This window comes from Moschus berezovskii, chromosome 12 (assembly GCF_049115385.1).
Source record: "Moschus berezovskii isolate FMDL1 chromosome 12, NW_MosBer_1.0, whole genome shotgun sequence".
NCBI lineage: Eukaryota > Metazoa > Chordata > Mammalia > Artiodactyla > Moschidae > Moschus > Moschus berezovskii.
In genome coordinates this window covers 8,985,752-8,999,936 of record NC_142471.1, presented here as the reverse complement: position 1 = coordinate 8,999,936, position 14,185 = coordinate 8,985,752, and the positions used below count along the sequence as shown (strand labels likewise).

At 43.1% G+C, this 14,185-nt stretch overlaps 1 pseudogene; it reads right to left on the bottom strand.

Annotated features, from left to right (window-relative positions):
• Window positions 1-6,059: 6,059 nt before the first annotated feature.
• On the bottom strand, window positions 6,060-7,257 carry LOC129555098 (adenosylhomocysteinase pseudogene; annotated as a pseudogene).
• Window positions 7,258-14,185: the final 6,928 nt, after the last annotated feature.

Below are 14,185 nucleotides of genomic sequence, written 5' to 3'. Positions count from 1 at the left end.
AGTGCTACTGTTGTTTTGTTGAACTAAAAATTAAAGAGGGGCAAGGAGGGACTTCCCTGGTGGTTCAGTGGCTAAGACTGCACATTCTCAATGCAGGGGGCCTAAGTTCAATCCCTGGTCAGGGACCTAGATTCCACACGCTGCAACTAAGAGTTTGATTGCCAACTAATGATCCCAAATACAAAAAAAAAAAAAGACCCCATGTGCTGCAGCTAAGACCCAGCACAGTCAAATAAACAATTTTTTTTTTTTTTAAGAGGAGCAAAGAAAGAAGTAGGAAGAACTGAGGAAGGTGTTGCAGTATTCCGTATGAGAAATGATGGTGACTTGAACTTGAGTGGTAGTAGCAGAAATGGTACCAAGTGATCGAATTCTGGATGTATTTTGAAGAGACAGCCAGGAAGAGTTACTTGTTGGATCAGATTGGGGTGAGAGAGAAAGGGAAGACAATAAAACACCAAGGATTTTGACCTGAGTAACAGGAAGAAAGGAGTTGCCATTTACTAAGATGAGGACGATGGCAAGAGGAGCACCCTAGAGCAGGCATGCTTGTCAGACATCAAAGCAAATGTGCTGAGTAGGCAGGGGACTGAGAGTCTGGAGCTGAATGCAGAGGTCTGGGCTGGAGATCGAAATTTGGAAGTCACTGTCATATGATGGCATTTAAAGTGACCAGAGGAGAGACTTCCCTGGTGATTCAGTGGCTAAGATTCCTTGCTCCCAATGCAAAGGGTCCAGGTCCAATCCCTGGTCAGGGAACTAGATCCTGCATGCCACTACTAAAGATCCTATGTGCTGCAATTAAGACCCGGTGCAGCCAAATAAATAAAAAGTTAATTAATTTTAAAAAGTCTAACCAGGGAGCTGGGAGTTGGTGTTCTATATAGGACAAGAGAGTCAGACACGACTGAGTGACTGAACTGAACTGAAGCCAATCAAGTTTCCGCAAGGTTCTGAAGGTTCAAGATTCCATGCTGTCCAGAAGATGAATGATCCTGCATGCTGTGATTGAGACACAGAACAGCCAAATAAATAAATATTTTTTAAAAATTAAAAAAATAAATTTATTAAAAAAACAAAGTGACTGGAGGAAACCTCCAAGGAAATGAAAATAAATAACAGAGCATGTTCAGAGGTCACGGAGATGAGGAAGAACCAGCAAAGGAGGCAGGGGACAAAACCCGGCAGTGTGGTATTCTGGAAGTGAAGCACGTGTTTCCAGGGGAGAGTGATCAACTGGGCCAAACGCTGCATGAGAACTGCGCCGTGGCCTCTGGATACAGCAGTCTGGAGGCCTGCGGCGGGCTCTGGTAAGAGCAGTTGGTGGCAGAGTGAGGGCAAAAACTCAACGGGTTCGGTCGATGAGGAAGCAGGATGAGCGGAATTGGACACAGGCGAATGTAGAGACTTAGTTCATGGAGTGTTCTGTAAAAGAAAGCATGGCAGAAACAGCATCAAGAAAGGGTTCTTAAAGGATGGGTGTTAAAAAAAAAGGATGGTGCAATTATGATACTTTGTTCTGGGGTTTTTGGTTTGCTTTTTTTCTGCTGTACCTCTTAGCATGTGGGGTCTTAGTTCCCTGACCAGGGATCAAACCCATGACCTCTGCAGTGGAAGCTGGACGACCAAGGTAGTCCCTGACAACACGTCTTTATATATTGATGAATAAGTCTATAGAGTGGCAAGTTGACACACAGAAAAGAGAAGAGAGAATTTTTAGAGCAATGCTTTTAAATTGACAAAAGGAATAGGACCAGTGTGTAAGAGGAGGGGTGGGCAATGAAGAAAGGCAGATGCAGGCTGGGTAGATGTGGCAGGAGACATGACTATCCTTTGGTTTCTACACACTTTTTACAAATGAAATAAAGCTTTTGGTTAACGTACTTGTACATAATGGCAGTGATGGCTGACATACTCACTTTGGGATGACCAGATTATCTTTTTTTTTTTTTAATTTTTTTTGTATATATATATATATAGACCATTTTTAAAGTCTTCACTGAATTTGTTACAACCCTGCTTCTGTTTTATGTTTTAGCATTTTTGCTGGAGAAGCATGTGTGATCTTAGCTGCCCGACCAGGGATTGAGCATACACGGCACCCCCCCTTCCTCATTGGAAAGTGAAGTCTATACCACTGGACCACCAGGGAAGTCCCAGGAAGATTATCTTTAAAATTTGAAAAGTGTACATGTTGCTAATGCTGTTGCCGTCAACGCTGGGGGGAATGTTATAGTAATATTCCAAGACAGTCTGGTGACCTTCCTCCCAAATTGTTCTTCCTGGATATGCCTCTCTGGTTGTTTTAAAGTGTTTCCTTAATAATCAACTCTACTAAAATAACCGCACAATAATTAGCTCCCTTCATCTAAACACCAGCTATTTTTTAGTTTGGATCTTTGAGTCACAAAGTTTTTCTATCTTTTTTTTCTCCAAGTAGCCTACATTCTTGTTTCCTGAGCTTGATTATAGGTAGTCTAGTCCATTTCAAAAACTGGTAAAATACAGCTGCTGACTGCTCCATTCAGTTAATTTTCAATTTATAACTACTTTCCAGTTCAAATGATTAAAGGTAGGAACATGAGATAATGGGTCATTTACTGAGTTGTTGATACTGATGCTCATACTGAAAATGGGAAGGGATCATTCTAGAATGCTTAAAATATGTTAGAAGAAGACTTTTTGTTGGTTGGTTGATAAAAAGCTTGGCATAGCTCTCTGTTTTTTCGGTGAAGTCACTAAAGTCAGGATTGAAAACCTCTTACTGATCACCTGGCCCAATCATTCATTTGATGCGTCAACTCCCCTGTAACATCTCTGCTAAGTGTGTCCACACTTTCCTTAGCTCTAATGCCAGGAAAGTGACTACTTTACTCCTCTACATCATAGAAATTAACATACAAGGACACATCTGGAGGTTTCTGTTTAAGATGATGATAAATTGTATGAAAGTTTTCAGGACACTCAAGAGATTTTTCAGTTGCTACACAAAGGATAATAAATCAGAATTCTGGTTTTATATAGATGCAAATGGAGAGATGCAGGTGGAAACGCAGGCATAAGAACCTTGTACAGCAGGCTGAGATGCTGAGAGTCCCAAGCTAATTCTGGTCTGAAGCACTAGTCATTTCATAGTTGAGGGCAGAGGGTGATGTGGGAAGTCTGAGCCATAGGCTGCTCTCCCCAAACTATCCTGTGTCTGAATTTTCTTCCCTAAACTTGACAGCATGGCTGACAGCTTTCTTGTCTTTGATTTAGCTCAAGCTACCTGGTTTGCTGCAAGATTTAAAATCTCCCCTTCCTGGTTCATCATTTTGGTCAGAAGATTTAGTTCGTAATCCTTGTTTGATATAATAACTGGACAAAACTATGCATCCTTTTTCCTCTTAAATACACATAATACAGACAGGGTGAAATCATTTCAGGGTAATGAAGCTGATGTTTTAATTTTGCTTTAATCGATGTGGTTAGCATTAATTCCAGCTGAAGTAATGTTTTCCATTTTTTATATAAACCTCAGGATAGTAAGTTTACTAAAAAATTATTTCACTGGGGAGAGAGGGATGAATAGGTGGAGCACAGAGAATTTTAAGAGCAATGGGACTCTTCTGGGTGTGCGTGCTCAGTTACCTCAGCTGTGTCCAACTCTCTGAGATCCCATGGACTGTAGCCCACCAGGCTCCTCTGTCCATGGCATTCTCCAGGCAAGAATACTGGGGTGGGTTGCCATGCCCTCCTCCAAGGGATCCTCCTGACCCAGGGATTGAACCCACGTCTCCTGCATTGCAGGCAGATTCTTTACCGCTGAGCCACCAGGGAAGCCCCAGAACACTTCTGTACAATACACTAATGATGTCAACGTACACATATCAAAACTACATTCCATATGTAGAACACAAAGAGTGAACCCTAATATAAACTATGGACTTTGGGCAATAATAATGTGTCCGTATTGGTTCATTGATTGTAACACAGGTACCTCTGTGTTGGGGGATGTTGACAGAAAGGGAGGCTGTCCTTGCGGGGGCAGGGGTATAACATAAGGGGTATTTTCTGCTCAGCTTTGTTGTAAACCTAAAACAATTCTAAAAATATAGTCTATCAAAAAGTGATTTCACAAAGCCTTCAGGTAGAAACACCAGGTTTTGAAGAAGCACAAATACTCATTTCCAAAATGTTCTTTTGTTATTAGAAAACTTGGAATAATTTTAAATAAACTGTTACCAATGGCAATTAAAAACTATAGTGAAGGCATTTACTTCTTTGTTAAATTATTTGTACAGTGAAGAATCACTCTAGTTGTATGACAGACTTAGGGATGTCTGAGAAAAGCACCATAGATGAGGAGTATTAGATTTTCAGACATTTTTTTTAAGGCAGAACCTGAAAATTGGGCAGAAAGATTCTTTCAAGTAATTGCAAAGTAATCTCTGGGATAACTGGATATTTTCTCTGGGTCTTCTGGTGGTTTGGCAACTTCAGACTAGTGAAAATAGGTAGTATTTTCTAAGAAATAGCCAGTTGATTTTATTGTACAGCATGATGGAAAGTGAACCTCTGGAGTCATGGAAGAAAAGAGAGGCATAAATGACCTGATTCATTCTTGGGGGCTGGGAGAATCCCTGGAATACAGTTTAGTATGGTGGCTCATCCTGCTTCCATGGGTGTCTAAGACAATTGTCACAAACAATAAGAATTCTACTGGGATTCCAATCCTAAGAGGTATTGGGTGAGGGGCACTTAGAGTGCCTTGTAGAGTATGTGTTAAGCTCATCTTTTTCCCAGAAAAGTGCATGGAGTTTTTTGTTTAATTAAAAAAGAAAAACAAAATTTTTTTAAAATTTTTTGTCTGCGTTGGGTTTTTGTTGCTGTGCCTGGGCTTTCTCTAGTTGCGGCGAGCGGGAACCACTCTCTAGTTGCAGTGCTTGGGCTTCTCATTGTGGTGGCTTCTCTTGTTGCAGAGCCCGTGCTTAGTTGCCCAGCTGCCCCACAGCATGTGAAATCTTTCAGAAGCAGGGATGGAACTCATCCCCTGCACTGGCAAGTGGACTCCAACTACTGAACCACCAGGAAGTCTTTTTTTTTTTTTAGGCACCAAAAGTTTTATTAACCCATTTTCTTGCTCAATTTTATCATTATAAACCAAATGAATCTCTTTTTGACCCAGAATTGTGATGGGAATTATCAAGTTACAATGTGCTTTTAAGTTTCTCTGGCTCCTCTGAACCTCTGGCTGTCACTCTTCTTGTCCTCTCTCGCTTAACAGTATATTCCAACCCCTGTAAAATAGGGACTGAAAGTACCAGTCTCTTTGCTCTGACGTTCAAGAGAATGCCAGCACTAAGCCAGGCTCTCAGGAGCCTCAAATTCCAACAGTTCCTCCCCACCCTTTGACAAATCCCCTTCTTCCCTGTCATGGGCTGAGGAACCAATGAACTTGTCATCAAGAACGTGGATATGAAGCCCACAGGCCAAGCAAGGGCCTGGATGGTAAAGTGCATGGGCTTTGTGCCTATCACTGCCGACTCAGCCTAAGGAAGGACCGATTGAGCAAGCAGTTCAAACACTCCTGAGCTCGAGACTATTTCCCTGCGGGTGACTCCTGTGTACCTCCATCATGACCAGGGCTTGAGGGGGGACTTTTCAATTTCCCCTGCCCCACTTGGGACAGCATGAGGCATGCAGCAGAGGCCAAAGACTGAGTGACCAGCCGCAGGGAGTCGACGGGGGACATTATCAAACCAATTTCAAAGGTGGTGGCATTTTTGCTCTTGGGGAGGAGAGCTGGGGGCTTCCCAGGTGGTTCAGTGGTAAAGACTCCGCCTGCCAATGCAGGAGATGCCAGAGATGTGGATTCCACCCCTGGGTCAGGAAGATCCCTTGGAAGAGGAAATGGTCACCCACTCCAGTATTCTTGCCTGGAAAATCCTATGGACAGAGGAGTCTGGAGGGCTACAGTCCATAGGGTCGCAAGGAGTCAGATGGGACTGAGCATGCTTGCAGGAGAGGTGGGACCCAGGTAAGGACAGCAACTGGCAGGCAAAGGGCAGGCTTGATTCTTAGTGGTCAGGCTGGAAGGGGCCATCATGGGACACACCCAGGTACTGGGCCTGCTTCTCAGTCAGCTTGGTCAGCTTCACATTCAGCTTGCCCAGGGGGGCTTCAGCCACTGCTTTATCCAGGTTCTTGGGCAGGAAGTAGACCTCCACAGGGTGCTTATCTGGGTGGGTCCACAGCTCAATCTTCACCAGCATCTGGTTAGTAAAGGAGTCACACATCATGAAGCTGGGGTAGCCCATGGTGTAGCCCTGGTAGACCAGCTGGCCCTTGGCCAGCCCGATGATTGGTGCCCATTCTTCAATAAGTCCACGTGGGGCTTGATGTTTGCCTTCTCCACAGCATTCTCATTCAGGCATTTGATATCAATCTCCATGTTAAAGTGTCTGATTTACACACAGTGGCATCATCTTTCATCTGTTCAAAGTGTGGGTTGATGGACGATGTTGGTACAGCCCACTGTGGTGACAAAATGCTGCCCTCCTGATGGGTCTTATCCATGGTGGTCACCTCACACCCCTCCATGGCAGCCTAAAACTCACTGATGGAGTCCATATCCCTTATGATGAATTGGGCTCTGAAATCCCTTAGGGCCTGAGCACAGCCCTTGCCCTTGTTGACACAGCCCACTACCACCACCATCTTGTCCGCATTCATCACGTCAGGAGTCATTGACATTGACAACAGGCACCTTCAGGATCCCATTGACCATCCTTTTATACAGGTTGTGGACCCCCGTGTGGTCTCTTCAGAGATGCCTCAGATGTCAGACTGGCGCTGCAGGTACTTGGTGTGGATGTGGTTGGTGAGGTCAGCACCATTGTTTAGCATCACGTTGAAGGGCACGTCTTCTCCCTGAAGCACAGTGTCTGCTGGATGCACCACAGATACTCCTCATCCATGTCACTCTTCCGGGCATGGAATGCCAGCCTTGGCAACAGCAGCTGTTGCGTGGTCCTGGGTGGAGAAGATGTTGCAGCTGGACCACTGCTCCTCACCACCCAGGCCAACATGTGTCCCACTGAGGATAGCTGTCTCCATGGTCACGTGCAGGCAGACAGCAACATGGCGCCCTTCAGTGACTTGGAGGCAGAGTACATCTCCTGCATGAGCATCAGGCCTCGCATCTCATTCTCTGCGAGGTCCAGGGTTTTGCGTCCCCAGGCAGCCAGTGGCTTTGTAAAGCAGCTTGTTGGACATGCTGGCAGCGTTTCTGTTTCTGCAAGGAGTGGTGAATATGGGCAAAGGGGACTGGGCCTCAGGCTGGGAACTGGAGCTGGCAGGGCAGCACTGTGCAGGGGGAGAACAGAAATTTTTATGTAACATTCTAAATGTTGGTCATCTTGCTCAAGTGGTCGTCTTGCTGGTTGTCTTGCTCAAGTGGAAGGGAATACTTGAATGTGTATATATGAGAGAATATAAAAAATAAACAAGCTACAAGGATATATTGTACAGCACAGGGGATATAGCCAATGTCTTATAATAACTTTCAGTTCAGTTCAGTTCAGTCGCTCAGTCGTGTCCGACTCTCCGCGACCCCATGAATCACAGCACGCCAGGCCTCCCTGTCCATCACCAACTCCCGGAGCTCACTCAAACCCATGTCCACAGAGTCGGTGATGCCATCCAGCCATCTCATTCTCGGTCGTCCCCTTCTCCTCCCGCCTCCAACCTTTCCCAGCATCAGAGTCTTTTCCAGTGAGTCAACTCGTCGCATGAGGTGGCCAAAGTATTGCAGTTTCAGCTTTAGCATCAGTCCTTCCAATGAGCACCCAGGATTGATCTCCTTTAGAATGGACTGGTTGGATCTCCTTGCAGTACAAGTGGAGTATAATTTGTTTTAAAAATGGAATCACTATGTTTTATACCCAAAACCAATAAAATATTGTAAATCAACTATACATCATTAAAAAACAAAAACCAAAGAGTTCCCTGGCAGTTCAGTGGTTAGGACTCCAAGTTCATACAGCAAGGGCATAGGTTCAATCCCTGGTAGAGGAACTAAGATCCCATATGCGATGCATGGCGTGACAAAGAAAGCAAACAAATAAGCAGAAACATTCCTAAATAGAACAAAGGAAATAATACACAACGGAAACCAGCATGTGTGTGATTCTGTTAAGGCCAAATGGGATCTAAATCTGAGTCAAGATGTTGGCCAATGGGTGAGAATGATGGAGTTCAGATTCCTGCCCAACTGAGACTGGAAAATCAAAACCAGACTCTCCTGGGGGAAGGGGTTATGGAAGGGAGACAGTAGGGTAGGAGGGATGACGAGAGGAAGTGGGAATATGACCACTGGAGAGGCAGCAGCATAAAGATGAAGCCACTGACTGAACTCCATATATAATATATGCTTGACTGGACTCAGGGGGTACAGATCAACAGGAGGGAGGAACTCAGTCACTGCCGACATAGAAACACCTCTAGCAGGCACTGAATGACCACCTGGAACCATCTTTGCCATTCCCTGTCTGTAGCCACTGTCTCCGTGACCTTGGTATCCTATTCTATTCCCTGGGGTGTTCATTTTTACATTATGCAAACATTCTTTCATGGTCGTGTGCCCTGGACCCTTTGTGGAGTAGAAGAGTGGATAGAAGACAGACTGTGCAGGAAGTGACAAAAGACTTTGTGATTATAGTCTTTTGCATTCTAGAAATTAGAGCAGGGGGATGAAATCAGCAGAATTATGACTCTAGTTTTCCCAGCTATTTACATTTAATAGGAGCTTCCCTGATCACATAATATATGAACTTCTAGCATAATACCATAATATGTTTGTTACATAAAAGAAAGTTTTATCCAAACTATGTATATCACTATGTAAACTCCTTTAGAAATGGAAATAATTCTGACTCAAGTTTATCAGCTTTAAAGCTGTTAAGTGAAAATACTTAAGTGTCACAGCTGAATAAATATTCAAGAAAAACAATGAATGCTTCAGGTAGCCAACAATAACAAGCCATGGGCAGCCAAGTTCTTTTGTTTTTAGTACTTTTCATCTCTATTGTGAATTGAAAAGGGGAGGAAATGCCCTCAATAAAATTCAGAAGTCCTATCATCAAGCAAAAATTCTCTTTATAGCTAAGTTACAGGTAGAAATTCACTTTAAAAAATGCTGTGGCCAGTTGTTAACACAGCATTACCATCTACAAATACAGTTCTTTAAACACAGCAGATTGTCATTACTCAGCAGGTTCATTAATCACAATTCAGCTTGCTATTAGGAGTGAAAATTACTGGTGTTATTAAATTTCCACCCCATTACCTTGACTTTTATTTAGAAACATTCATCAACAATCTCCTCCTTCATTAGAAGTCACAAGTTAACCAAGCCCAAAAAAAAAAAAGTCATCAAAGAAGCACAATTTGATGATATCTTTGAAATGTAAATACTTAGTTCAATTTGGTTAATTCACAAAGTCTCTTAAGCATTAGAGTAATCTACTCCAGACAATTCTCAAGCCTTTGCTTCAACTGTTAGCTATGGACATTTCAAAAAGTTCTTGAGAAAAAAACAGAACTCTTGACATAGTAGATTTCCAGTAATTGTCTTAACCAGTCCTCTGAGAATTACTCCTTCAGTTGTCTTTGTTTTTTTGCTAGTCCCCCAATACCCTCTGATAAAAGAAGTGTAATTCACTGCCTTAAAGAAAAGCTCCAGGTTTCATCTTAATGCCTTCACCAGAAATGTTCTGGTCTAAGGAAGTCACTTCCCATCTGTCCATAGCAAACATTCTGGGTATCACACCCAGAACTGGTTCTCAGATAGATGTCCTCCAAGATAAATTAAGATCCTAACTGATATTAACCAATCAACAAATGTTTATCAATTACTGTTCATAGGAACTGAGATAGCCATTAAAGAGAACAGAGTATAAGAAGATCGAGTCCTCTACAGCTTTACCCTCTAGATGTCTATAATATATGTATTCACAGGACCAGCTAATACAGAGCAGCAGATTGTTGGCGCTAAATGAATGTGCTAGGTATGAAGTATCAGAATGAATGCTTGAATGTCTTACTCCTGACTACAGAGATGAGAAAATTCGGTCATCCTCTCAGAGCAGAAGTGAGATATGCAGTGAAAAGTAGGGGAGGGAAAACAAAGGGTCCAGAGAGATGTATTTGAAAGCAAAGAGAAATCTGCAATAAATATTGGGTTGGCCCAAAATTTCATTTGGGTTTTCCCATAAGATGTTATGGAAAAACTTGAACTAACAGTTTGGTCAACCCAATATAAATATATGCATATATAAAAATATGCATGGTGTAAATGCGACAACATTTCAAGTATAAATATTAATCTTGACTTCACGCATTTTGACAGTATTCACTCAAAAAGCTGAAGCACACTCAGGTCATCCATGGCTGATTGTTTGGTTCCATGAAGAACCATGGGAAACACAGTCATGACTGACCCTAGTAGGATCACCATCTACATGAAGATTGTACCTCCAGGTTAACTGCCTGCAATAATCTGTCCCAGCCAAATCAATTGTAAATTGCCATTATTTGCAATGAGAGAGTTGTACTGACTGACACTTCTCAGATGAATAGATCTGGAAATATTTTCATTTGAGAAACGCAGTCAATTTTTCTACACCTTCAGTTCAGTTCAGTCGCTCAGTCGTGTCCGACTCTTTGTGACCCCATGAATCACAGCACGCCAGGCCTCCCTGTTCATCACCAACTCCCGGAGTCTACCCAACCCATGTCCATTGAGTTGGTGATGCCATCCAATCATCTCATCCTCTGTCGTCCCCTTCTCCTGCCCTCAATGTTTCCCAGCATCAGGGTCTTTTCAAATGAGTTAGCTCTTCACATCAGGTGGCCAAAGTATTGAAGTTTCAGCTTCAACATCAATGAACACCCAGGACTGATCTCATTTAGGATGGACTGGTTGGATCTCCTTGCAGTCCAATGGACTCTCAAGAGTCTTCTCCAACACCACAGTTCAAAAGCATCAATTCTTCGGTGCTCAGCCCTCTTCATAGTTCAACTCTCACATCCATATATGACTACTGGAAAAACCATAGCCTTTAGATGGACCTTTGTTGGCAAAGTAATGACTCTGCTTTTTAATATGCTGTCTAGGTTGGTCATAACTTTCCTTCCAAGGAGTAAGTGTCTTTTAATTTCATGGCTGCAATCACCATCTGCAGTGACCTCGGAGCCCCCAAAAAACAAAGTCAGCCACTGTTTCCACTGTTTCTCCATCTATTTGCCATGAAGTGATGGGACCGGATGCCATGATCTTAGTTTTCTGAATGTTGAGCTTTAAGCCAACTTTTTCCACTCTCCTCTTTCACTTTCATCAAGAGGCTCTTCAGTTCTTCACTTTTGCTCTGGGTAATTAGGGTCAAGACGAGTTGACTCACTGGAAAAGACTCTGATGCTTGGAGGGATTGAGGGCAGGAGGAGAAGGGGACGACAGAGAATGAGATGGCTGGATGGCATCACCGACTCAATGGACATGAGTTTGAGTGAACTCCCGGAGTTGGTGATGGACAGGGAGGCCTGGCATGCTGTGATTCATGGGGTCGCAAAGAGTCAGACATGACTGAGTGACTGAACTGAACTGAACTGACCTGAATCCAGATGGTGTTAATAGATAAAAAATTACAGAAAGTACAGAAGGCACAGAAGACATTTGTTGTTATTGTTGGTATTCAGTCACTAAGTCCTGTCTGATTCTTGGTGACAGAAAGCAATTTGTTACTATTTCAGGGCTAACAGTGTACTGAGGTGTGTTTTTTGGTGTTTTAAGCTCAGGATGTCCGGGATAATTTAATGAATGTTTGAATACATGATGAAGTTAAAGAAAATAAAAAGTATGTGCAAAGGGAGTACCTGAATAGATCCATGACTTCTTGAAAGGGACAGCTGTCAGTTTTGTTTGACCAGCATCTTTTTTTCCTTCCATTAATGACTGAAGGCAGTAACGCTCACTCTTCATCTGTGTTATCATCTTGTGCTCATCCCACATAGCATGTGAAGTTATCAACCAAATAGCTTGCTCCCTCTCCCCAAGGTAAACTCTAGAAAAAAATCTGAATTTTGATAGGAGGGACAACAACTAAAATGACCAGAGTTGCTCAATCCAATGTCAGTGTCCTAGAAAAGACTCTACTTGGAGTCCCTGAACGCTGTCCTGACGGACTTTCCTTTTCTGAGGTATGAGGAGCAAAATCATCCTGCGTACTAAAAACTATTCCACACTTTTAAAATTTGCTGAAATTAAAATTTTTTCTTTAAGCTAGAGATGATTTTTGTGGCTTACAACCAAAGAGAATTAGTGCATTCACGCTACCTCTGTTACAACTTCCAAGCATATCAAGTAGAAAGTATTTTTGCTTTTAAGCCAGGGATGAACTAGACATGTTTGGAGGCAGGGGAAAAAGGTGTTGAACAAGAAAAGGACAGCAGGGTTGACTTCTGAGCATGTAACCTGTGTGTTAATGTTCTGCTGTTGTTGTCTTGAAATTCTTACTATTTTTTTTGAGCCAGGACCTTGCATTTTCATTTTGTACTAGGCCCAGCCGATTATGAAAGTGCTTCATATGCTATAAAGCACTATGTGAAGGCTGATTAATGCTCCCTCAAAGATGCTCACTCCAGTGTTCTTGCCTGGAGAAACCCAGGGAAGGGGGGGCCTGGTGGGCTGCTGTCTATGGGGTCGCACACAGTCGGACATGACTGAAGTGACTTAGCAGCAGCAGCAAAGATGCTCACACCCTAATCCCCAGGTCCTGTTAAATATGTTACCCAATGTGGCAAAAAGGACTTTGTGAATGTGATTATGTCAAGGATTTTGAGTTGGGAAGATTATTTTGGACTATCTGATGGGCCCAAAGTAATTGCAAGGGTCCTTTACAAGACAGAAGCAAAGAATTAGGGTTAGAAAGAGAAAGCACGTGACGACAGAAGCAGAGGGAGTGAAATCTGACTGCGTGATGCATGGATATGAGCTAAGGAATGTAGGTGGCCTCTTTGTTGTTGCTCAGTCACTCAGTCGTGTCAGACTCCTTGAGACTTGTGGGCTTCAGCATGCCAGGCTTCCCTGTCCTTCACTGTTTCTTGGAGTTTGCTCACTCATGTCCATTGTGTCAATGATACCATCGAACCATCTCGTCCTCTCTCTCCCCCTTCTCCTCCTGCCCTCAGTCTTTCCCAGTATCAGGGTCTTTTCCAGTGAGTTGGCTCTTCGAAAAAGGTGGCCAAAGACTGGAACTTCAGCTTCAGCATCAGTCCTTCCAATGAAAAGGCAAGGAAACATATTTTCCCCTAGAGGAAGCCTCTAGAAAGAATGTAGCCCTGCTGATCTTAATTGAACTCCTGATCTCCAGAACTGTAAGATGATAAATTTGTTGCTAAGTGACTAAATCTGTGGTAACTTGTTTTAAAAGTGACAGGAAACCTACACACTACAAGGTTACTACAAGGTCACCTTACGGTGATGCCTTACTAGTTTACCAGAAATCAAGACGATTAATAAAATAGCAGCTATTTATTGAACATTTCTTTTGTCCTAGGACCATACTAAGCCCTTTATGTATGAAATCTTATGCAATCCTAGAACAATGTTTGAAGTGGGTATAAGTGTGTTTCCTAGAGACAGACAAACAGAGGTTCAGAGAGGTTAAGCAACTTGTCTAAAGTCACATAACCAACTAGAATGTTTTAGAGGTGGGAGCTGAACCCAGTTATCACTCCCAAAGTTTCTGTTCAACCTCATTGTCAGGACGATTAATAAAATAGCAGCTATTTATTGAACATTTCTTTTGTCCTAGGACCATACTAAGCCCTTTATGTATGAAATCTTATGCAATCCTAGAACAATGTTTGAAGTGGGTATAAGTGTGTTTCCTGCTGCTGCTGCTAAGTCACTTCAGTCGTGTCCGACTCTGTGTGACCCCATAGACGGAAGCCCACCAGGCTCCCCCGTCCCTGGGATTCTCCAGGCAAGAACACTGGAGTGGGTTGCCATTTCCTTCTCCAATGTGTGAAAGTGAAAAGTGAAAGTGAAGTCGCCCAGTCGTGTCCGACCCTTAGCGACCCCACAGACTGCAGCCTACCAGGCTCCTCCATCCATGGGATTTTCTAGGCAAGAGTACTGGAGTGG